Source organism: Marmota marmota, unplaced genomic scaffold (genome assembly GCF_001458135.2).
Source record: "Marmota marmota marmota unplaced genomic scaffold, marMar, whole genome shotgun sequence".
In the NCBI taxonomy this organism is placed as follows: domain Eukaryota; kingdom Metazoa; phylum Chordata; class Mammalia; order Rodentia; family Sciuridae; genus Marmota; species Marmota marmota.
Window position 1 is genome coordinate 4,336,990 of NW_026000242.1, and position 22,019 is coordinate 4,359,008.

At 50.3% G+C, this 22,019-nt stretch overlaps 1 long non-coding RNA gene across 2 annotated transcripts; it reads left to right on the forward strand.

The window, feature by feature from the left end:
- The first annotated feature begins 401 nt into the window (after positions 1-401).
- LOC125613946 lies at positions 402-21,751 on the forward strand. 2 transcript variants are annotated; one of them, XR_007344557.1, is made up of 3 exons: positions 402-758; positions 12,361-12,434; positions 20,019-21,751. It is a non-coding gene; the product is annotated as an uncharacterized LOC125613946 (long non-coding RNA). The 2 variants fall into 2 exon arrangements; XR_007344556.1 differs by lacking the exon at positions 20,019-21,751 and adding an exon at positions 17,095-17,490.
- The last annotated feature ends 268 nt before the right edge of the window (positions 21,752-22,019 follow it).

Here is a 22,019-nt window from a genome sequence, read left to right on the forward strand (position 1 = left end):
AGGCCTTAGCCTAAGCAACTCCGTTTTAAAACTTCATCTTAAAATAAACCTGCAGTCTCACTAGGCAAGCCACAGAGCCCTCCAATATGTCTAACAGGCATAGCCTGATAAAAGCAAGTCACTTTCCACAATCCTTGTAAGAGTCAGGGTGAAGTCACCTGTCATTTGTTGTAACCCTGATAAAGAGTCAGAAGTGTGATATCAGGGTGGAAAACACCAGACCATATGTCCTGACTCTAGGAGGCAGGATGTCACTAGGAAAGCTGTTAACAGCTGACAGGAACCAAAAGGGTGGGAGAAGCCCCCAAATTTAGTATAAATAATAGAGCAAGGGCTGGGGATGTGGCTCAAGCGGTAGCGCGCTCGCCTGGCATGCGTGCGGCCCGGGTTCGATCCTCAGCACCACATACAAACAAAGATGTTGTGTCCGCCGAAAACTAAAAAATAAATATTAAAAATTCTCTCTCTCTCTCTCCTTCCCTTTCTCACTCTATCTTTAAAAAAAAAAATAATAGAGCAAAAGGACATTCAGCCAGCCGACACTGATGCACATCAGCCTAGAGCCTGATGAGGACCTGGACTGACATCACAACTCTTCTCATCTGCCTGATCCTCTGCGTTGTCCTCACCACTCTCAAACTCGACAGCAGCCTCTTGACTCTGGTGGGGAAAGTCCTTATGACCTTCTCCTCAGCCAGCCGTCAACTCCACCTCAGGAGAAGCCTCTATCGGTTCCTGACCTGGCTGCTGAGGTCTGAGTGAGTATGCATCTGATGGACTTGAGACCTAAGACTTAAGACTTTAAATCTAGCACTTAAGCTAAGTATGCAGAGGGAATGTCTATAATAGGTCTGTCTTGATTAAGTGTGTTTGCAGTGCTTAGAGTTAACTTAGAATTGTTTGCTTTGAATTGATTATGTCTATTGCAATGCCCCTAGCATTCAGGATTGTCATTCCTTGATTAAGAACATATAGAATGAAATTGTATTAAGTGATTTGAGTAATAAAACATTGAAAAGGGCAGAAACACGTGGACATTCTTTATCTCTCCCTTGCAGATGTTGCACTTTTGTCCATCGCGATAGGAGGATGTGGAGAGTCTCATATTTTATCCAATTGCAAGCTGACAAGTTAGCCTCCCATAGTTTCATGGATGCTGGTGGAAGACATGAGACTCTTGGGTCAGAGACAAAGGACTTCATTACATTCAGCAATAGCAGTAGCCAGAGGGTCAGCACTAGCATGATTTCTGAAACCCCAATTCCTACAGGGTGACTGGAGATGGTCAGCTGACACCTGCAAATCCAGTGTGTTATGCTACTGAAGAATAATTCTGAGCTCTGGAAGCCTGAAGCATTTATATAGGCAAGAAAGCTGGCTTACATTTTGCCCTAGAAGGAAACATTGTCTTTTTATATTGGACACTAAACTAAATTTCTCTTTGCTTTGAAGAGACGCAATCTCTATTTCCCAAGGCTGATTGCTATACAAATATCCTTGAAAAGTTTGTTCCAAACAGTCAATTAATAGCACAATATGCAGAAACACAAGAGGCCTATGGAAAAATTTCTCCCAAGAGAGGACTCTATCTTGAAGTAGAGCAGAAAGTCTTCTCAACTGAGATCTACTTGTGATTTCAGTGGGGAGCCACAGACACATTGGGGTCCCAGCAGCTCCCAGCAGGCACCCACTCATTCCACAGCATTTTTTTTTTTCTTTATACTGCAACCAGGCAAGATCTCTGAAAAGCATACGTCTCCCCCTGAGCTGAAAATGTTTTCACTCTTCTTTCTTTTAGACTAAGGTCTTCACTACTTAACACAGCCTAGAACGAAGTGGTACTGGGGACTACTGATCAGTATCACCTGGAAGCTGTTTAGGAAATGCAAATTCTTAGGCTGCACACCAGAGCTGTTAGAAATCTGCAGTGAGAATTCAGACACATGCTTGGAATTGTGTAGGCAAGGCAAGCTTCACTTCTGCTAGAGGGCATATTCCCCTCTGGCTAGCAAGTGCACCTGAGCAGTTTTATCCCTAAGGCTGCGATGTTCCTTGCCCTGACAGGAGGAGCTCAGGGTTATCATCTACAAGATTGGCTAATTTTAAAACTGGGGTGGGCAAAGGGAAGTGTTATAGTTAAAATGGCTACAATTGGATCTTATGTCCCAATTAAGGCTAAGGAAATGGACCACCTAACATTCTATTTCTCACAGCTAGAAAATCAGATATTCTGGAGTGGGGTCCAGCCATCCATATTTAACATGCCTTCTTGGTGATTCTGATTCACACTCCAATTTGAGAACTACGGGACCAGAAGAGTCATGATCTGACTCTTGCAACTCCAGTCTCATCTCTCAACAATTCTCATTTTGCCAGATCTTCTCAATTTGCCAGATCTTTGAAAACACAACGTTCTCTTTCACTGTAGTCTCTACCACCTGTGTTCTTCCCTTTGCCAAGAACACCATTCTGTCCCCTGGAATTCTCATAGATGAGTCCTACCTGTTCTTCAGTTCTCCAGTTAGTAGTCATCTTCTCCAGGAAGTTCCTCTGACCTCCTCCAAGTCTGGGCAAGTCTCCTTATTTACTGCTTAAGCTCCTTCTCTCTCCCCCATCGCAACATTCACCCCACTTTATCCTGAGGACCTAATCACCTGACCAAACACCCCACCTTCTAACACCATGGCCTTGTGGGTTAGGATTTCATCCATGCAAATTTGGAATTGAGGCAAACATTCTGACCTTAGCATTCTATTCCTGGCTCCTCCTACCCCAAATTCTTGTCCTTCTCACATGCAAATATATCCATTCCATCTCATTAACCCCCAAAGTCTTACCTTATTCTCATTTCAACTCTAAAGTCTGAAATCCAGGGTCTCATGTAAATATCATCTAAATCAGATATGGATGAGATGCAAGGTAGGATTCATCCTGAAGCAAGTTGCTCTCCAGCTGTGAACCTGTGAAATCAAACATGATGTGCTTCCAAAATTCAATAGTGGAACAGATATTCCTATTCCAAAAGGAAGAATAGGGAAGAAGAAAGGAGTTATAGGCCCCAAGTAAGTTTGAAGCTTAGCAGAGCAAACATTAAATCTTAAGACCTGATTTTACTTTGAGTTGATGTTCATCTTCTAGACATACTAGGCCAGGGCCTGGGCCCCCAAGGTTCTGGGTAGTCCTAACCTCATGACTTTACTGGGGCAGAGCTTTGCTCTGTAGCTCTCCTGGGGTGGAGTCTGGTGCCAGGAGCTCTCCCAGCCTGGCATGGCCTGCTGGGGCTCTGCCCACAGCTCCGCTAGGCTTTGCTTTGGCGAGAACTCTCTAGGTGCAGGTAGCCACATGACTTATGTGCTCTGTGCACTGGCAGAGGTGGCACTGCATGGATGACACCACAGTTTACTGTTTGTGCCCTCCTGGGGGCAACTATCAAGGCCACACCACTCCTGGAACTGCTGGAGCCAAACCTGGGGTAGCTGAGGCCGGCTGTGCCAGAATGTGGGAGCAGAGCCTTGAGGTGGTTCTAGGCAGCAAACCCCAGGCCCCACAAGTGTCTATAGCTTTTTCTTTGAAGTCATTCTGTTCCCAGGCCTGGCACTCTGGATCTGAGATAGAAGTGGCACTTCCAATAATCTCCAACATGTCTTCAGGGTCATTTTCTATTATCTTGATGAATAACACCTGGATAATACATGCCTAATCTCCTTATCAAATGGTCACTTGGCCTTTTGACCAAACTTTGGTGTTTTCTCTCTAACACACGTTCTCAAGTTTTACAACATGAATAGGCTAAGGATTTTCTAAATCTTTAAATCCTACTTCCCTGTTTATTAAAAATTCTATCTTTAAATCATTTCTCTCTTCAAACATTTTACTGCAAGCATTGAAGAGAAGCCAAGTCGTGCCTTCGATCTTTTGCTTAGAAATTTCTTCAGCCAAATAGCATTTCCAGAAAACACTAGAACATGAACGAAATTCAGCCAAGGTTTTTGGCCACTCTGTAATAAAAATTGCCCTTCTTCTAATTTCTGATAATATATCCCTTATTTCTAAGACCTTATAAGAATGGCCTTTACCCTCCATATTTCTTTGAACATTCTATTCATGAACACTTACATATTCTTTAAGAAAACTGAAATTTTCTTTATGGTTCTTCTCTTCTTCTGAGCCTTCCTTTCTCCTGCCTTTTTAAGAACAGGTCCATGGCAGAGTAGGCTTTTGCTAGCATGCACCTCAAAACCTTTCCAGCCTCTACCCATTACCCACTTCCAAAGCCACTTCCCCAGTTTTTAGGTGTTCATTACAGTAGCACCCGCACTTCTAGGTACCATTTTTTATTTTGTCCATTGGGACTGCTATGCCAAGATACCACCGACTGGGGAGCTTATAAATCATGGAAATGTACTTCTCACAGTTCTAGAGACGTAAATCCAAGAGCAAGGGGCGGGCAAATTCAGTGTCTGCTGGGGCCTGCTTCCTGATCCATACAGCCGTCTTCCCACAGTGTCCTCACACGATGGAAAGCGGGAAGGCAAACCTTGGGGCCTGTTTTAGTCAGCTTTTTGCTGCTGTGACTAAAAGACCTGACCAGAACAACTGTAGAGGAGGAAAAATTTATTTAGGGACTCACAGTTTTAGAGGTCTCAGTCCATGGGCTCCATTCCTTGGTGCTCGGGTGAGGCTGAACATCATGTGGCGTAGGGAAGCAGCTCACAGGATGATCAGGAAGCAGAGAGAGAATTTCCACTCTCCAGATAACAAAATATATACCCCATAACCACGCCTCCCATTCTCTACTCCTTCCAGCCACAGCCCACCTGCCTCCAGTTACCACTCAGTTAATCCTTCAGGGATCAATCCACTGATCAGGTTAGGGCTATAACCCAAATCATTTCTCCTCCAAACCTTCTTGCATGGTCTCACACGTGAGCTTGTGTGGGACACCTCACATTCTAACCATAATAGGGCCTCTTTTATAGGGTACTAATTCCATTCATGAGGGCTCCTAAAACTCCCACCTCCTAATGTTATCACTTGAGGGTCAGGATTTTAATATGTGAATACTGTGGGGACACAAAATCAGATGAAATCATCAATGAACTGAAGTCATTTGTCAAACGTTTGTCTTCACCTGGAATCTCTGGGAGAGCAGGGACCATGTGTGGCTCGTCCCTCCTTTATCCCCAGTATGGAGTAGGCCATCAGGTGTGACTTGTTGAAAAAATCACGTACTATTTCCCTTTAATTCCAGGCCAGTTAGGACAAGGGACACGAACATGCCATATCTCAAGTGGTCAGGGCCAGCCAGGAACTCAGAACCTTCTGCTGAGAGGTGTGACTTCCTGAGAGCAATGCTATGAACCTTGAAGGATCTCAACCCACGCTTCCTATTGTAACCCAGGAGATTATCTTGGGGAGGTCCCCAAGATTCCATGTTGTTTTGGGGACACAATTTCTACACTGCAGAGGAAGAAGTAAGCTTTTCCTTGATTCTAGGAGAGGACAAGGACATGGGAAGGAAGGGATGAGTAGCTTTTGCTAAGCTGTTGGTGTGGCCCTAGTACTTGACAGGCTCAATCTCATCAAAGTATTACTTATCAACCTTGTGTGATAATTAATACTTTCCTAGCTTATAAATAAGTAGAACAGAAACTCAGAAAGGTTAAGATGGACTTCAAGGTCACAGAGCTTCTAAATGGCAAAACCAAGGTTCTAGATAGCATTGATCAACATGGTGCTATGACTCTTCCTCTTCTCCCTCGGAAACGCATTCATAGAGGGGTTTTCAGAAATCAGAAGGTTTTGCTGTTCTAGGCCTTCAGCATTTGATGGAAGAGCTAGAATTCCCAAGGATCTGGAACCCTCAAGCTAGACACTATTGCATAAAGGACAGAATCCAGGACTCAGATAAGTGCTCACTGACCATCTCAGTGAGGGTGACATCTCACTTTCAGTCTCTTTTGTGTCCCCACCTGTAAGATAGGAGGGAGGTTGGCTTATATGACTCCCAGCCTCCCGCCCAGATCTGACATGACCTCAAACTGCTTCCATACCATGCAAATCTTGATGTAGATTAGACCTGCGTCAGGCTCACCCTGCCTAGTAGGAAGGGAAGGGTAGATTCTTAACTTGACCTTCATCGATGGACATCTCTTCACTAAAGGTCTAAATCAAAGGGTGGGAGTTAAGGCAGGAGTGGGAAGGGATTTGACAGAGATGGGAGCCCTTGATCCTACCCTCTGGTGTTCATTAGCAGGCCTAGTGGATTAGAAGAGTGGTCTAACATTAAATGCACAGTGAAATCACCTGGAAAATGGTGGAACCAATTTGAATGTTGCTGCCTGGGTCTCAGCCCTAAAATTCTGAGTGATTAGCCTGGGGCATGGCCTGAGCATTGGGATTAAAAAAATCTGCCTGGGAAATTCTAGGGTGTAGATTGAGAACCATTGAGTTGAACAGGAGTGGCATTACCCCTCCAGCCACTGAGGCTCTATTTGGAGAAAGTGACGGCCTATCCTCTTGATTGGAATAGCCTCGCTTTCATTATTCACCTCAAAGAGAGGCTACGAGATTGTCCTGTGTCCTTCGTCACTCCAGACATCCCTGTGTGCTGCGTGTTGGGCTAAAACCTTCTGGAATTTTCATTCTGGCCTTTCTATTCTCCCAAATTCCAAATTTTCTTTGGCTACAGGGTAGTGACCAAGAGAGGCAGAGAGGCAAGAGGGGTGGAAGCCAGGTGGGAAGCAATGTCTTTCTGCTTAGCCTGCCACCCACTACCTGGGTCCGAGGAGACCAGGGCCTGGAGCTGCAGAAACACTGGGTGCTCCCTGGGGCAGCTGGGGGCTGCGCAGGGCTGGGATCCATCCGTTCGGTCATTTAGTCCTGACCCTGCACTTGGTGTCAGAGCAGGGCTGTGGGGTGAGGGGTAAGGGGGACTGGGGAGTAGGGCTTGTTGTGTAGATGGAGTGCCTGCGTCTCTCACTGGCTCCTTACTCCTCAGATCCATGCAATTGGGACGCAAAGTATTTAAGACCTCAGGCCACAGCTGCCCCAAGTATGTGGTAGGAGAGGACAAACTAAATCCCTGTTTTCATTCCTTCCCCCAAATGGAGCTCACATAAAGCCTTTAAACCATCGGCTTTTATCTGTTTTTAGTGTCCAATTTAGGGCTTTGCAGGGGCTCCCTCCAGGGCTTTCTCAATGGATTTATATCACAGCTAGATAGCGTCTTCGAAAGCTCATCTGAGCTAGAAAATAGAGAAATATCCTTCTCCATTGTCAACTGACAAGTGACAGCACCCAGGCAGCTGGCTAGAGTATACAGGGGACCCACTCTGGATGCCAGTGTTGGGGTGGAGGGGGGCAGCCAGGGAGGGGAAATGGGGAACCCTCCCAGGAGGTGGTTCTGAATTGCCTTCACTCTTTTGGGTACAGTCTCTAACTCTGAAAGCATTTCAACAAAGCACTCAGGGTCCTCTTGACTCGTCACCTGCAGGCATGAAGATGTCAGCTCTGGCCAACCACCAGGTGCCATTCGCAGAGTTGTGCACATGGAGGGTGGAGGGGAGGGGGCCAAAGATGCTCCGACTTGCCTGGTTGGAAACAACAGCTCTCTTCTTTACTGTTAAGCTGATTTCTTCCAGCTCCCTCCAGGAGCTATGTTAACCCCTACTCTCTGCCTAGCTTTCTCTTCTAGGTGGGTGTTTCTTTCCATACACATTTATTGAGCATCTACTACATGCCAGGCAGAGTTGGCATGCCTAAGTTGCTCACGGTGAGTATGAGACACAGAGAAGCAAATAGGTGACACTAGGGCAGCAATTGATGGTGAAGAAAGAAGCGAGCATTGTGTGTTGACAGGCCAGGGAAGGGGCAGAGAGCCTGGTCTGGGGCGCAGGGCTCTCCTAAGAATGATGGTGTGCATCCCAGGCAGGGTTCTGGGCAGAAGTTTCTTCACTTAATAGAACAGGTCCTGATGAGTATTCATAGGGTTCCCAGGACATTCCTGGTTTATACCTGTTGTCCTGGCAACACTTTCATTCTAAAAATGTCACTGTTTGGATGACAAACAGGTGTAAGTCAGAACTGTTCCTGAAAAACCTATGAATGCTAAATTCAAAGGGCAAGTGTCACCCAGGGCTGAAATTCTATTTTTTGATGCAGAGTCCGTGTGCCTGGAGCGTGTGTGTGTGTGTGTGTGTGTGTGTGTGTGTGTGTGTGGTGAAGGGGTGTTATGCAGAATGTGTTTGATTGCTCCATTGGGCCACTAGAGATTATTGAAGTGAATTAAGAGTTGGAAATGGGGGGTGAGTAGACACAATAGACACCACTTCTGTTTATCTTTCTTTTTTCAATTCAGGAAAATGAAATCCAGAAAGGGAGAGGGAAGGAGGAAAGAGGAAAAGAGAACAGAGGAGGGTGCCTGGATACCTTGCTACACACTCCAGACTGGGCTTTCATTCATACTCACAATGAACCTGGGAAGTGGATATAGCATGCCCATTTTCCAGATGAGGAAACTGAGGCTTGGAGAGATTCCATGACTTGCCCTAGGTTTAGGCTCTGAGTAGCTGACTGAGTCTCCTGGTTGGAGGCCAGTTCTCACTCTGGCCTTGGTGAATCACAACTCTTGAAAGTGTGACTTGGGCAGCCTTGGCCAAAGCCATGGTAGCTCTGCCACCTCTTCTAGACTTACTGCAGTCCCCAGTCCCCAGGGTCTGTCCTATTCTTATGAGAGTCACAGTTCCTGGGAAGCATCACAGAGCCCATCTCAATCCCTAGCCGGGGCAGGGGTGACTTGGCGGGAAGTCCCAAGGGAGCTCCAGCCGGGTTCAGAGCTGGGGACGAAACAAGGCTGCTGGTTTCAGGTGCTTGAGCAAGTGGCCTTGCTGGGACTTGCCTCCACCAAGTCCCACTGGCACGCACCCCCTGGGCTGGCACCTTTCCCTGACGTCAGATCCCCGTCCTGGCCCCTCTGAGAAGAGTCTTCTGGCTCCAGGCCCCAGAACACCTGCCCTGCCCCTCCCCCTCCCCCTGTTGGCAGGGGCCCAGCTGGGGTGAGGTGGGGGAAGACAATGGAGGACGCGGATCATCTGTGTACTCAGACTCCTTGTTCAGGTGGCTGTGACAGGGAGTGCCTCACGGAGCTCTCCCTCACCTCTCCAGGTGTGAGAGCTGGCCCCGCTAGCCTGCGGAGTGTGCTGGGTGGGGCTCCACCTAGGTGTTCCTGGCTGGGACTGTGACCAAGGATGGAGGATGCCCACAGATCATAGCAGGGCCCGTCCTGGGGCCTGCCGAGGGGCAGGGGGCATGGCAAACCTGGGGCTGGCATGGGGCGGGCGAGACGGACCGTGTGGGGTGCATACTGTCATGGCTCTCTTCTTTCAGGGCCTCGGGCTGCGCTGCTTACTTATTTCCATCCCAGTGGACCCCGTGGTGCCCTTTACTGCCACACCATCTACCTCAAGCTCCACGGGCTTTAAGCTGGCTTCCAAGGATCATTGGACCAACTGCCAACTGCCAAGCTGCAGCTCACTAATTCTTCTGCTCCGCGCCAGCCTCTCCCCATCTTCTCCTCTCTGTGCCCTCTCCCTCCCCAGCTTCCCTTCAACCAAGCCAGCTGCCCTCCTTCCTAGCATTTCCTGCCTATTCAGACTCCTCTCTCATCTCTGACCCTTGCCCAGCCCAGGTCTGGAAGTGTCCTAGGGTTCTGACTACCTAGAGGCAGGGCTCTGTCCTGGGAGACAGGCCCAGATTCCTTCTGTGCCTTCTCTTCCGATTCCAGCAGGTGGGCAGGCAGGCACGTGGCCACAAGGCCCACCCCAATCTCCACATCGCAACCTAGATTTTTCTCCATTAATTGTATTGATTTCTTCTACTGAACTGCTGGGATCAAAGGCTACCTCGGCAACTCAGCAGTTCATTAAGTCCTGACTGTCCCAGGGGACAGCTGGAGGAAAAACATGTGAGCAGGACGCCAGGCCAGGACCTGGAGGGTAGCCTGCCGTGAGGAGTGTTGGGCTGTGTTGCAGAGGGGGCCCTGGGTGGGGCAGGGTGGGTGAGAAGGGTAAGGCTCAGGTGGGATGTCTTGGAGTCCCTTCCTCTGCTCTGACCAGAAGGGTGGGAACTGGGCTCCAGGATCCCCAGGACCAGCAGGAACCCTGTCCAGGGATCTAGCACCTGCTCCCACCTGCACTTCCTGCCATTGTCCCAACACCAAACACCTCTCAGGCCTTGTGCTGGGCACATGAGGTCAGAACTGCTAATGACTCGACTCCAGCCCACAAGGAGCTCCTGCTCCGTGGGAGAGCAGGCCCAAACAGACACCCCCAGGCTGGACCCAGGTCCTGCAGCACCAGAATCATTCCTGTTATTCCCAATTCAGAGATCAAGTTTGCTAGAGGCAGAGTATTTCAACTAAAGCATTTCCCCTAACTTCTGGTTCTTGATTTTCGAGGTGACTCACTGGAGAAATTTTAGACAATTTAGATTCTGAAGCACAAAGTCAAGATGAGGCCAGCAGTCAGGGCTGCTCGTTTTTCCAACTCTCCTTCCCTTTGCCTGATGGGTCAGTTGGGGTCAGACAGGGAGCACCTGGATGGGGTTGCCCTCATGTCCTCAGGCCAGCAGAGTCCTTGCAATGGCAAGGGGGGATGTGGCTGTCCTCTTGCCCCCTCAGCCCTCAGCCTACACTTTCTCTCCTGAGCGCTGCCTGCCCTCCCTTCCTGCTCATTCTCTCTTTGCCGCCAACTCACATGAAGTGTGAGCACTTGAGTGGGAGGATGTCTGAGGGACACAAAGGCCTGGAGCTCCTCCCTGCTCCTCCTCCCTCATTTTGAGGATTGGGAGGACTGAAGGGTCAACTCTCCAAGGGCTATTAAGGGCCAGGGGCAAAAGGGTCTCTGGAAACAAGCTGAGGCTGCAGGTACTAATGGAGATCCTCCTACTCCTGGGGTGCCCCATGTGTGTTGGGTGCCCCCCACCATGGGGGTCCTGGAATACTGGGGATCAGAGGAAAGCAGAGGAAACAGCCCAAGACAGGGCAGCCTGGCTGGTGCTTCTTTCTGAGTGTTACCTAAGCCAGGGACTCAGGTCTGGGGCTGGGGAGCTGCCAGATGGGAACATTTTGCAAAGTTCTTGTAGGCAACATAATAGTCACTTCCCTTGTTCCAAAGCTCCATCCTTGGCATCAGCCAGCACTCATGCCTGCACTCTGTCCTCTTCCAGTCACAGGGAGGGTCTGATGCAATGGCTCATTCACTCAGTCCCTCCATCGGCAGGTGCTTGCTGAGTGCCCGCTGCGTGCCCGGCACGTGCTTGGCGATGGGCATACAGAGGTAAGCAAAACCGACATGCCCTGCCCTCTGCAGGATCTGCCTCTGGAAACAAGCAGCCCATCTGTTGACCTGAAAATCACCCTGGTGTCCAGGGAGGGACAGGCAGGTCCAGAGAGGAGACTGAAGTTTGTGTCAAGACTGTGCAGGGATCCAAATGGAACCACTCCTCCTACACCAGGCAAAAAGTTTACCATCCTCTCCAAAACCCTTCCCAAAGATGGGTTCCAGAGAATGGGTGTGGGGACTGGGAACTAACATTTGACAGTTCCTAAAGTGCCTAAAGTGCCAGACCTGGACTTGGACGTTCTTTAATTCAATCCTCACCCAAACCCAAAGACTAAGAGATAAACAGTACAGTCTCAATTTACAGACCAGGAAGCGGATCAAGAGAGCAAATCATGTCATCCAAAATTCTGCTGGTGGCACATCACCGGGTCTGGCTGCAGAGCCTATGCCTCTTCCCCAATCTCCTTCATTTGTCTCTGGGAAACATACAGAGCCCTCATTCTCCTGCTGTGTACCGCAGACACACTGACAGCTTGACCCCCTGAAAAACTGCTCCCACTCAAGTTTGGAAGAAAATGATACGAGAGTGTCCGAGAGAGCTCTCGCTTCCCTTCCTTAACTGCTTCTCTCCTCCCTCCAGCATCTTCCTGGTCCTGGAAATCCCTGGTCCCCCACCCCCCCACCCTCCCACCCTTGCCCCAGAAAATCCCAAGAAGGCTTCACGTGACTCTTAAATCCCCACTCTGAGTACTCAGAACCGGTTCTGGTTTCCTAGTGTGCTCTGGGTCTCCATCTGGTTTGAAGGCTATTTTGATCCACCGGATGCAGATTAGCTTCTGCGATCTGGGGCTAAGCGGTTGGAGAGATGCCTTTATCTATAGGAGGACAATTTAAAACTAACTCAAAGCACAGAGAACAAATAAATAAATTCCTCTCTCTGTTCCAAGCACTCTCCATCCTGTTTCTCCAGGTAATTGCTAAGGGATTTTTTTTTTTTTTTTTTTTTTGCTTCAAACAGACTCTCGTTTGCATGGAGCTTGGGGTACTTCAGAGTGGACTGAGGACCGGCCGACTTCTTGCCCAGAATACCAGGTGAGGGAGGCGCAGAGTTGGGAGGGGGCATCTTCCCTCCAGGGCCTGGGGCAGGGTGGGGTGCCTTCTGAGGTCAGTGTCAAATCTCATTCATTTTCTCTAATATTACTCTTTGGGGGGCAGGAATCATCTGTCCCTTCTCTAATCACCGAAAAAGGGTCTTCCAGGCTATGCTGACCTGAACTCAGAGTTAATTACATCATTAATGTCCTGAAGATATGGGCTTCTGCATGTCCCCAGGTGGGTGGTGATGAAGGTGTCCTGGCTTGCTGGGCAGTTCACCTGGCAAGGGCAGCAACAGAATTCCAATACATAGTTTCTGTAAGAAGTTCTGGTCTCTGTGCCACAGCCGCCCCTTGAAGAGTTTCAGGGACCTGGTGAGGGTGTGGATGAGCTGGGAGGGATGAGGGTGGAGAAAGGGAGAAGGGAGGGGATATGTTCTCTCTTCTCTCCTCCCACCACCTCCATCCCTTCCTCTCTCCACAGCCCTTCACTCTGATCTCACCCAGGGAGGTGCTTCCTTCTCTCCCTCCAAATGGCACATGGCCCTTGTCATGGTCAGTGGCAATGTTGTCCACCCTGGGTGACCAGCTTTGATCTAGCAGTGGATGATGGGTCCTGTCCTTTTGGTGCAGTGGAGCTCAGGGTGATGAAATTCATTATCAAAAAGAAAGAGCACCTGGGAAGGGCTCCTCTGGGCTGGGTGTGAGACAGAATCTGTGGGAACAGGGACACTCTGGACCTGACCCTGTGCTGGCTGGGCATGTGGCCTCCAGGCTGAGACCCAGGCTGTAGTTGGAGTGGAAAACATCAGGGACCTTGTTTTTATATCTTTGTCTGAGAGGCCACTATTAGCACCCTCTTTATCAATGAGAACACAAGGCTCAAAGAAGTCAAACTCAAGGCCACATACAGAGTGAAGTCCAAAATCTAGCACTGGAGTCCAGGTCTGTCCCAACCCAAAACTAGAATTTTTACTTAAAAATCAAAAAATAACTAAAGCAGTTTTTCTGAGAGCTCATTTTTCCAAGCACTCAGCGGAGCACTTTGCAACAATCATCTCACAGGGTCCTTATAGGGTCCCTGGTTAACAGGTGAGGAAACTGGAACTGAGATAGGTTAATACTTTGCCATGAATAGCACAAATCTTAAGCCAGAGCCAGCCCCAAAGCCTGTAAGTTTAACCTACAGGCAACCCACCACTCCAAATGGACAACAGAGTGGGTTTTCAATTAACCTAAAGAGCCTTGAAGAAATGTAATGCTTGGGCTCCATCCCCAGAGATTCTGATTAGGTGGTTTGATTTGGAGGCACGATTCAGGGAAGCTATTTTAAAAAAGAAAAAAAAAAAACCCAAGAAAACCTTTCCCCAGCTGCTCACTGTAGGCTGGAGACCAAGGACCTGATAGGAGAGACCTGTGCTGTGTAGTATTTGGGTTGCCCCACTCCTTGAGCATTTTCAAGTCTCGCCTGATGCCTAATCCAGACAGAGAGAGAGAGAAAAAACAAAAAAAAAGGAGGAGGAGGAGGAGGAAAGGAGGAAGAGAAAAGGAAAAGGAGGAGGGAGAGAAGAGAGATGAAACAGAGAGTGTACAAGCCGTCACGGGCTTTGGACTTAGGCGAGTCTGGCTTTGCATTCTGGCAGCACCACTAATAGTTAGAAATATGTTACCCAGAGCATGTTTCTTACCTTCTTTGAGACTCAGTGGTCAAATGATGATAATATTAATCAGAACCTCAATAAGCTATATCATGGTTTAAATGATAAAACCCCCATAAAGGAGTAAGCACAGTGCTGGGCACGTGTTGAGCTCTCACTAAATGCAAATTCTTATCATACAGCCAGAGGCCAGAATGATCCCGTTGTTAAGTGAAGCCAGAGACTCAGTTGGAACATTCTTTAGGGCAGAGAAGGAGTTCATTAAGCAGCTCAGAATTAAGATGGGCAGGAGCTAAGGAAGAGTGAGGCTTAATTCTCTCACATACCCAGGGGAAGGGGTCTCTTTTGGAAGAGATTTGCATTGGCTTTAGTTGATTGCAATTACACTGTCCTTCTCCTTGCTGAAAATAAAATGAAACCCTAACAAAGTTCCAGGTTTAATTGAAATTTCCTGGGATCTGTTATTACATCGCTGTGATTGTTCTGTGCCACTAATGAGCCTGTGCCAGCTGATTATCCAAGTGTCTCTCCAGTCACTATTCTATTATTGCATTATTAATGATCAGATATGATTGTCACAACCAAGGGCTTGAACATCAAACGGGCAAGAGATACTTCTGAGAGTCGGTCAGATGGGCGGATGGACAGATGGCCAGGGTGGGTGGGACAGACAAGTGGGTAGGTCATTTTAGCTCACCACCTGGTACCTGAGTAGGAGGGGTCAAGAGGCATGGTCATGTCCCTGTGTGAGGAGCCCAGTGGAGGGGCAGGGCAGTGGTGTAGGAGGAGGTAGGTAGGGCATGGACCATTCCCTATAAATTGGTGAGTTTTATGGGTCTAAATCTCCGAGTCCTCTGTTTATCCGGAGAAATTGCCAATGACTCTTGATCAACATTAACAAACAAAACCCAACACTTCTGGAGCCTGGGGAGCAGATGAGTGGGAGGGGCAGGATGAGAAGATGGAAAGGGGCTTTTTCTCCCACTGAGGAAGGCCTGGGGTGTTTTTTGAGGAGCTGCTGAGAACCTCTCCCCTCTCGTGAGCCTGGTCATCCAGAGCAGGGATGTAGGTGGCAGTGCGAAAGGGTTGGATTGGGGACCTGGGAGGCACGTTTGCTTCCTAGAGGCAGCCATTTGTCCTGGGCACTGTGGATAAGTAGTCCACTCCTGTGAGTCCCCTGACCCACTTTGCAGCAGCCACCTCTCTGCACCTCAAGAGGACTAGAAGGGAAGTGTTGGTGCAAGAAGTTTGAAGAGTTTTGGGAACCTGCCAGCTGGCCAAGCTGAAGGTCTTCCTTAGTCAGTGATGAGCTGGGCTGGGGTTGGTGCAAGAAGAAGAGCCCCACACCCAACATCCGGGACATCCCCACGCTGGGCCTCACGCCCACAGGCACCGGGGCTGGGTTTCCAGGCCTCTCACCCTAAGCACCCCTATCTCCCTTTCAGAAGTTGATTTTTCCCGAAAACACCAGACAGGATGAGGTCATATTAGGCACTCGACTGCTGCCAAATTTCATTCTTCAAAGACCGGAGTTGTGCTAGCATGAGACGCTAGCCAGGAACAGGAGAGAGGAGGGGGATGGATTGACGAAATGGGCAGGGGCAGCTCACAAGCAGGAGAGAAGGAATTGACATTTGAACATGGTTTTGTAATCGGAAAATTGATCCCAGGGCCGCTCCCCCCCCCCCCAGCGATGGGCCGAGGCTGCGCTGTGGTTTCCTGAAGCCCGTGGTGGGGGCCACCTGTTCCGCCACCCTTGCTGCCCACAGCTCACTGTCTCCATGGTGAAGAGGCAAATGGCTGGGGGCTCCCGCAGCCATGGTTTCCCTGGCAACCCTCAGGCAGCTCCCACTCCCGGCTGCGTGGACTGGTCTGTCCCCCCCACCCCCCACAGAGCTGTAGAGCTATTTCAGAGCAGGGGAGGCCTCTGCCTACCCAGGCATCCATGGCCACTCCAACATGCTCACAGGTGTCACTTCTCTGGGCTCCTGGTTTCTACCCACCCGTGGCTCCCACCCGCAAACTGTCCAGACTATAGGGGGCTGTGTTGGCTGGCCAATCCCAGAGGGATATGAAAAGTGTGGGACGTGGAGACCCTGGGGCAGGCGTGGCCTGGACACCTCCTCCTTCTCCAGGGGTCGGACAGGGAAGACCAAAGAAATCAGAGGCCAGAGCTCTAAGAAGGAGGGTGCACTCTCTGGCACCCTATAGTTCCCCCACCAGGACCAGGGCTAGTCAGTACTGAGGATCACAATGGACAAACTCCTGTTAATCCCACCATGCCAAACTTGTGTCCTCCTGAAGTAAGCAGAACAGTTGTTACCATCATGGTTAAGTGACCTACTCAAGGCCACGCAGTTGGAAATGATGGTCTCAAACCCAGTATATGGTGGAAGTCTGGTTTGAGGGTGTCTGGGGAGATCTGTGTCTGCTCTGTGTAGGTTTTGCCAGGGGTAGGGCAGGGACAGAGGAAAATGGAGCATCTGTGTCCCTGCCCTTAGGAAGCTTCTGCAGGATAGAGGGCATGCTCGGGAGCCCTCTGTACACCTGTGCTCCCATGAATGACCACATGCCCTCAGTCCCTGTTCTTTGGCCTCACATAAAGCTGGGTTGACAGTCAGTGGTCTCCTCCTGGAGCTATGAGGCCGTTGTCCCCTGGGAATGGCTTTCACCTTTCCTAAGGACCCTCCAAGGAGGACTGAGGCTCCCACCACGATGCAGGAGCCAGTGAGCTGCTTCCACCTGGGGTTCCTGAGGGCCGTATGGAGTTAGGACTTTCTGGTCCTGCTCTCAGAGTGCTAATCCAAGCCCATGACCAAGGCTGACAGGAGGCACTCTGGGCTTTGCTGAATGTCACCTCAGAAACGAGGCTGGAAGGCAGAGGCCTGGAGGAAGGAAGGGGAGAGCGTGAGGCATGGGTCTCCATAGGCCCGGAGCTGAGGACCAGAACTAGGAGGCTCTGGACCTCCCCCCATCTTCTCAGCCAGGCCTCTTCTGCAGCCTCCCAGATGCATGGAGGAGATGGGCCTGTGGCTTCCCCAGCTCCTACCAGAGCGCCCAGGATAGGTGACAGAAGAGGATGAAAACCCCCAAATGGGACAGCATGCAGAGGCACCCACCCAGAGCACTTGCTAGGCCCTGGGTTCAATCCCCAGCACCACAAAACAACAAAGAAGCAAACCCAAGATGCTGACTAATTACGTGATCACACCCAGAGCCCAGCAGCGGCCGGGCAGCCAGCACAGGTGCTTCTCTGTGGCCAGAACCTCCTTCCTCCTCGGTAGAAGAAAACCCCCAGGACCTTCCCTGGAAGAGAAGTGTGTCTTGTTGTTTGTTTGTTTATTGATTGATTGGGTACTGGGAATTGAACCTAGGATGCTCTACCACTGATCTGCATCCCCAGTCTTTTTTATTTTATTTTGAGACAGGGTCTGAATAAGTTGCCTAGGCTGGCCTCAAACTTGAGATCCTCTTGCCTCAGCCTCTCAAGTCCCTGGGCTGACAGGCATGCACCATAGGATCCACTACTTGGTCCCGCAGCAGCTTTCTACCTCTCACAATCTTTGTCAGGAAATGCAAGTTTGCCAGATTCCCAGAGTCTTCTCTGAGCCAAGCAAAGTAATGTACATATAGGCCACCATCTAGGGTAAGGTTCCCCTAGGGTGAGGTTCCCCGCAGGCCTATGGGGCTGGAAGATGACCATTTCAGTCACTGGGAATGTGGCTTGGGGTGCTTTAGGAGAATCAATTCCCTGCAGGACCAGCTCCAGAGAAGCAGAGCTGGGATTAACCCCAGGCCCTTTGACCCCAAGTCCAGCCTCCTGTCTCCCTGATAGCTGCCCACAGCCCTTCTGGCACTAGAGTAGCCTCCTTCCTGTGTGGATGAGGCAGGCAGCTCCTCAGCCCTACCGACACCTCCCAGGGCCAGGGACCTGCCGAAGTCTGATGGGGGAGTCTGCTGCCACCTGGTTCATGCCCCTCTGACCCATCCCTGAATCAGTTGCTTAGCTCAGAATAGAAGAGTCTAGAATTTTCCTCAATCCTTGTCACCCTGCCTGTTCCTACCCCTTCTGCTCTAGCCTGGAAATGTTGAGTTGATTATATTCCATGCTCAATCACCAGAAATAATCAATCTGTAATTAAGAGCATCCCCCGGCCCTCTCCAAGCCTTCCCCAGACCTCCCGCTCCTTCAGCCCCCCGCCTGCCCCCGCCACCACCGCCCCCTCGCCTACCCCTCCCACCTGCCTTTCCAGCATGGAATCGCTTTAATGAGATTTCTCTGTTACAAATGACCAGTTTGTAATAATTATATTTTGTGAGGCAATCGTGGTTTAAAAATGATTTAAAGCAGGGAAGGCTCCAATTTATTAGGCATCAAATTTTCTGTGGTGAACTTTTAACTGGAAGCCGCTGTTCAGACACGGAGGAGGCCATTTCTGCCACCCAGGGCTGAGCAATAGTCCTGAAATATTGATGGTTTGTGGATGGAGATGGAGCCAAGGAGATTCAACTTTTATTAGAGTAAATGAATCTCCCAACAACAGTGCGCTGTCCTGGGCATCCCACCGCCTTCGGTAGAGGGAATGGGCTGCAGGGGGAGGAGGAGAGGCCCCACCCAGAACAGGGTGAGGGAAGAGGCATCTGGGCCTTGGAACTGTGGCCTGGAGCACTTTCCATGCAGGACTCTGCATTCTGAGAGGAATCCTCATTGTGGGCTCCTGCGGCCCCGATTCAATTCGGTGAAGCGCTTTTGGTGACAGCTGGTGGTATTTGGGCTTCGGACTTCGGAGTGAACCTGGTTCAGATGTGAAGCTGGCTACTTTCAACCCATGGAAATGTGGGCCCTTGGTCAGCCTTTCCAAGTCCAGAGGAGAATTCTCTGAGATATCAGGTGTAAAGCCCTCTGACCAGAGCTGAAATACAGCAGGCACTCAACGAATGGCAGGCATTGTTATATTGCTTTGCTTAGTATCTTATGAGGTCCTCACAACCCTGTGCAGCACACCTGGTAAGAGTCATGGTCCCCATGGAGAAAAGAAGGCTGGGTTGAGTAGAGTGTTGCCCCATGGTCACAATCGAAGTGGTGGAGCTGTGCCACCTTCCCATCCAGCCCCAGCCCCAGCCCCTAGTGCCCCAGTCTCCCTTCCTCAGAGTTACAGTCACGAGTGGAAGTTTCTGGAGCAAGAAGGACTGCCATTGCAACTGAAAAGAGCAAGACATCGTTTTAAAATGCAGTAAAGAGGTACAAAGGGTATTGGAAGAAAAGAGAGGGAGAGGGAGGTCGAGGGAACCCTTTCCTTTTAGGATGTAGAGGCTATCGTGTATGCTGAGCAAAGCACATCTCACCAGCTCATGTCCCCCTTCGGGGAGCTCCTGAGGGCAGAGGTCCTAGCCATTCAACTGGGTCTCCCCTGCTGCCTGGCTCCAAGAAGGGCACAAAGCTGGGTGCAGTGGTGCCCGCTAGAAGCCTCCTGAGGGCAGGAACCCTGTCGGTTTTGCTCATTCCCAGAGGTTGGTCTGATGCCAGGTACACAGTAGGTGCTTAGAATGTGTTAAATGAGTGACTGAATGAAAGGACAAGGGGTTGTAGTGTAGGCTGGAACAGTCTGTCCCCTTCTGATCTTACTCTCTGGAAGTGGGTCGTCTCTGATGTTTCTGATGGAGGCCTAAGACCTCGGGGTGTCTGCAAGGCACACCCCATCCTCCCTGGCCTAAATTGTACCTTCATCTTGGGACTTTGGAACCTTGGTTCCTAGAGCAGAAGCATAAAGGGGTCAGTGGCCTGGGAGGGACCTGGCAGGGACCTGGGAGGGTGGGAAGAGGGGCCTGGGAGAAGGGAGGGCAAGCTCATCGCCCTCTGTCGGGCAGCTCTTCCTCTCCTGTCTGGTCCTATGCCGGGCTCATCCTCCTACTCTCATTTGCAGGCCACCTGCTGAAGGACCTGGGCCTTCTTTCCCACAGGTGCCTGCCTGTGGACAGGACTGGTGCTGGTCTCTAGTTGTGTGGAAGAGCACGGAATTCCTTCTTGCAGGATGCCTTCATTGCAAGCACGAAGGAGGGGCTGGCGGTGCCTCTCAGTCCCTGCTGTCTCCTGGGAACAGGTTTCAAACTGTCCTGGGGATCATTAAGGAGGAAATCCAGGACCTCCTGAAGGGCAGGGGGACTCCAGGGAGCTGTTAGGATGCAAGAGTCCTCTGCTGGAAGGCTGGAGATGAAGTGAGATGTTGCACCACTGGCTGAGTTTTGATTTTGAATTCATACCCAGCATTCGTCCTGCAGGGGAATTGCAGTGGACAGGAGGTCCATCTCCATTCTCACCGTTTTTGTCCTCTCCCTGCTGCCTCTTCACTGAGTGTCAACCAATGTGTGACCTCAGAGGGGGTTTCTCCAGGACACATCTGCTCAGGAGGCTCTCCTCCAGGGAGGCAGAACCACGTAGTGAGAGCCTCATGACATTTTTATCAGCAAACACTGAGTCTAGCACCGGCTTTGTCCTCGGCGGCCTGCACGATGCTGGACGTGGTCTTTTGCTCCGCAGAACGGATGGTAGCTGGGCTGCTCTGCCTTTCCCAGCCTGGGTGCCTGTGGACAGGGCCTGGAACTTTCTTCCTTGCTTCCTCAGCCAGCAGACTTGCCACCCCTTGGGTTGTTCTTCCACAGCTCTGTACTGTGTCTTAGCCAGTCTAGCCCTACCCTGGTGATCCCACCTCATCCTTCCTCTATGATGGCTACTCCTGCCTGGGCCTGACACCCTGGGGATGACAGCACCCTGATCACCATGACCCTGAACCCTCCCTGTCCACCTTCCCCTGAGTCACTGTGTCATGTCAGCTGGCCCCCTCTGGACATCTTCTCTCCACCACCCCAGAGTGAGTTTTCTGAATGAAAAACCTGACCACGTGACTCCCTGGCTTAAAATCCTTAGGCTTAGTATTATCCTTTCGTTCAGCAACAGTATTTGCTAAGACCCACTGTGTGCCATGTGCTCTGGGCACACACACAAGGTCCTGGGCTTCCTGGCCCTGCCCCAAGCCCCCAACCCCTCCCTGGGTGCCAGACATGAGGACCATTTGCAGGTCCCCAAGAATGCCAAGTTGCTCAGCCCTTCCTGTGACGCCCTCCTCCTCCTCTTGCCCCACCAGCCCCTCTAGACTTCATTAACTCATCTTAGACTCTGTTCTGATGCCATTTCCCCCACCTAGAAACCTACAGGAGGGCCCCTCAGACTTGTGTGAGTGTGGCCCCCGGCTTCTGCAGCATCCCCCACCCCCACTGCACTTATCCTCTGTAATCTACACAGGTGGTGCACCAGGCTCCCCTCCCTCTGTGAGCTGGACCTCAGCATACACCTCCCCTCCCCAACATCTTGTGCTGTGGACTATGGATGTGTCCCTCCCCAGGTTCATACAATGAATCCTAACCCCCAAGGTGACAGTATGAGGAGGTGGGGCCCTTGGGCAGTGATTAAGTCATAAGGGCTTTGCACTCAGTGCCCTTATCAAAGCGGCTTAGGGGAGGCTGTGGTTTGCCTCTTCCTCCAGGCAAGGACACAGTGAGAAGGTGCCATCAATGAACCTGAAAGTGAACTCTTGCCAGACATGGAATTTGCTGGTGCTTTGATCTTGGACTTCCTAGCCTCCAGACTGTGAGAAATAAATTTCTGCTGTGTATAAACCACGTGGTTTGTGGTATTTTTGTCATAGCAGCTTACATGGACTGAGACACTCTGCACACAGTAGGTTCTCAGAGGAGGGGCTGTTGCAGGAGCAACCAAATTCATTGACTCTTGCTTATAGCTTTTCTTTTTATTCTTTTAAACTTCTATGCTCAGAAGCAGGGTCAGGCCTTGCTCTAGTTTAGATCTGGAATGCTCCCCAGAGACCCATGTGTTTAAGACTTAAGCTTCAGCTTGATAGTAGAAACTA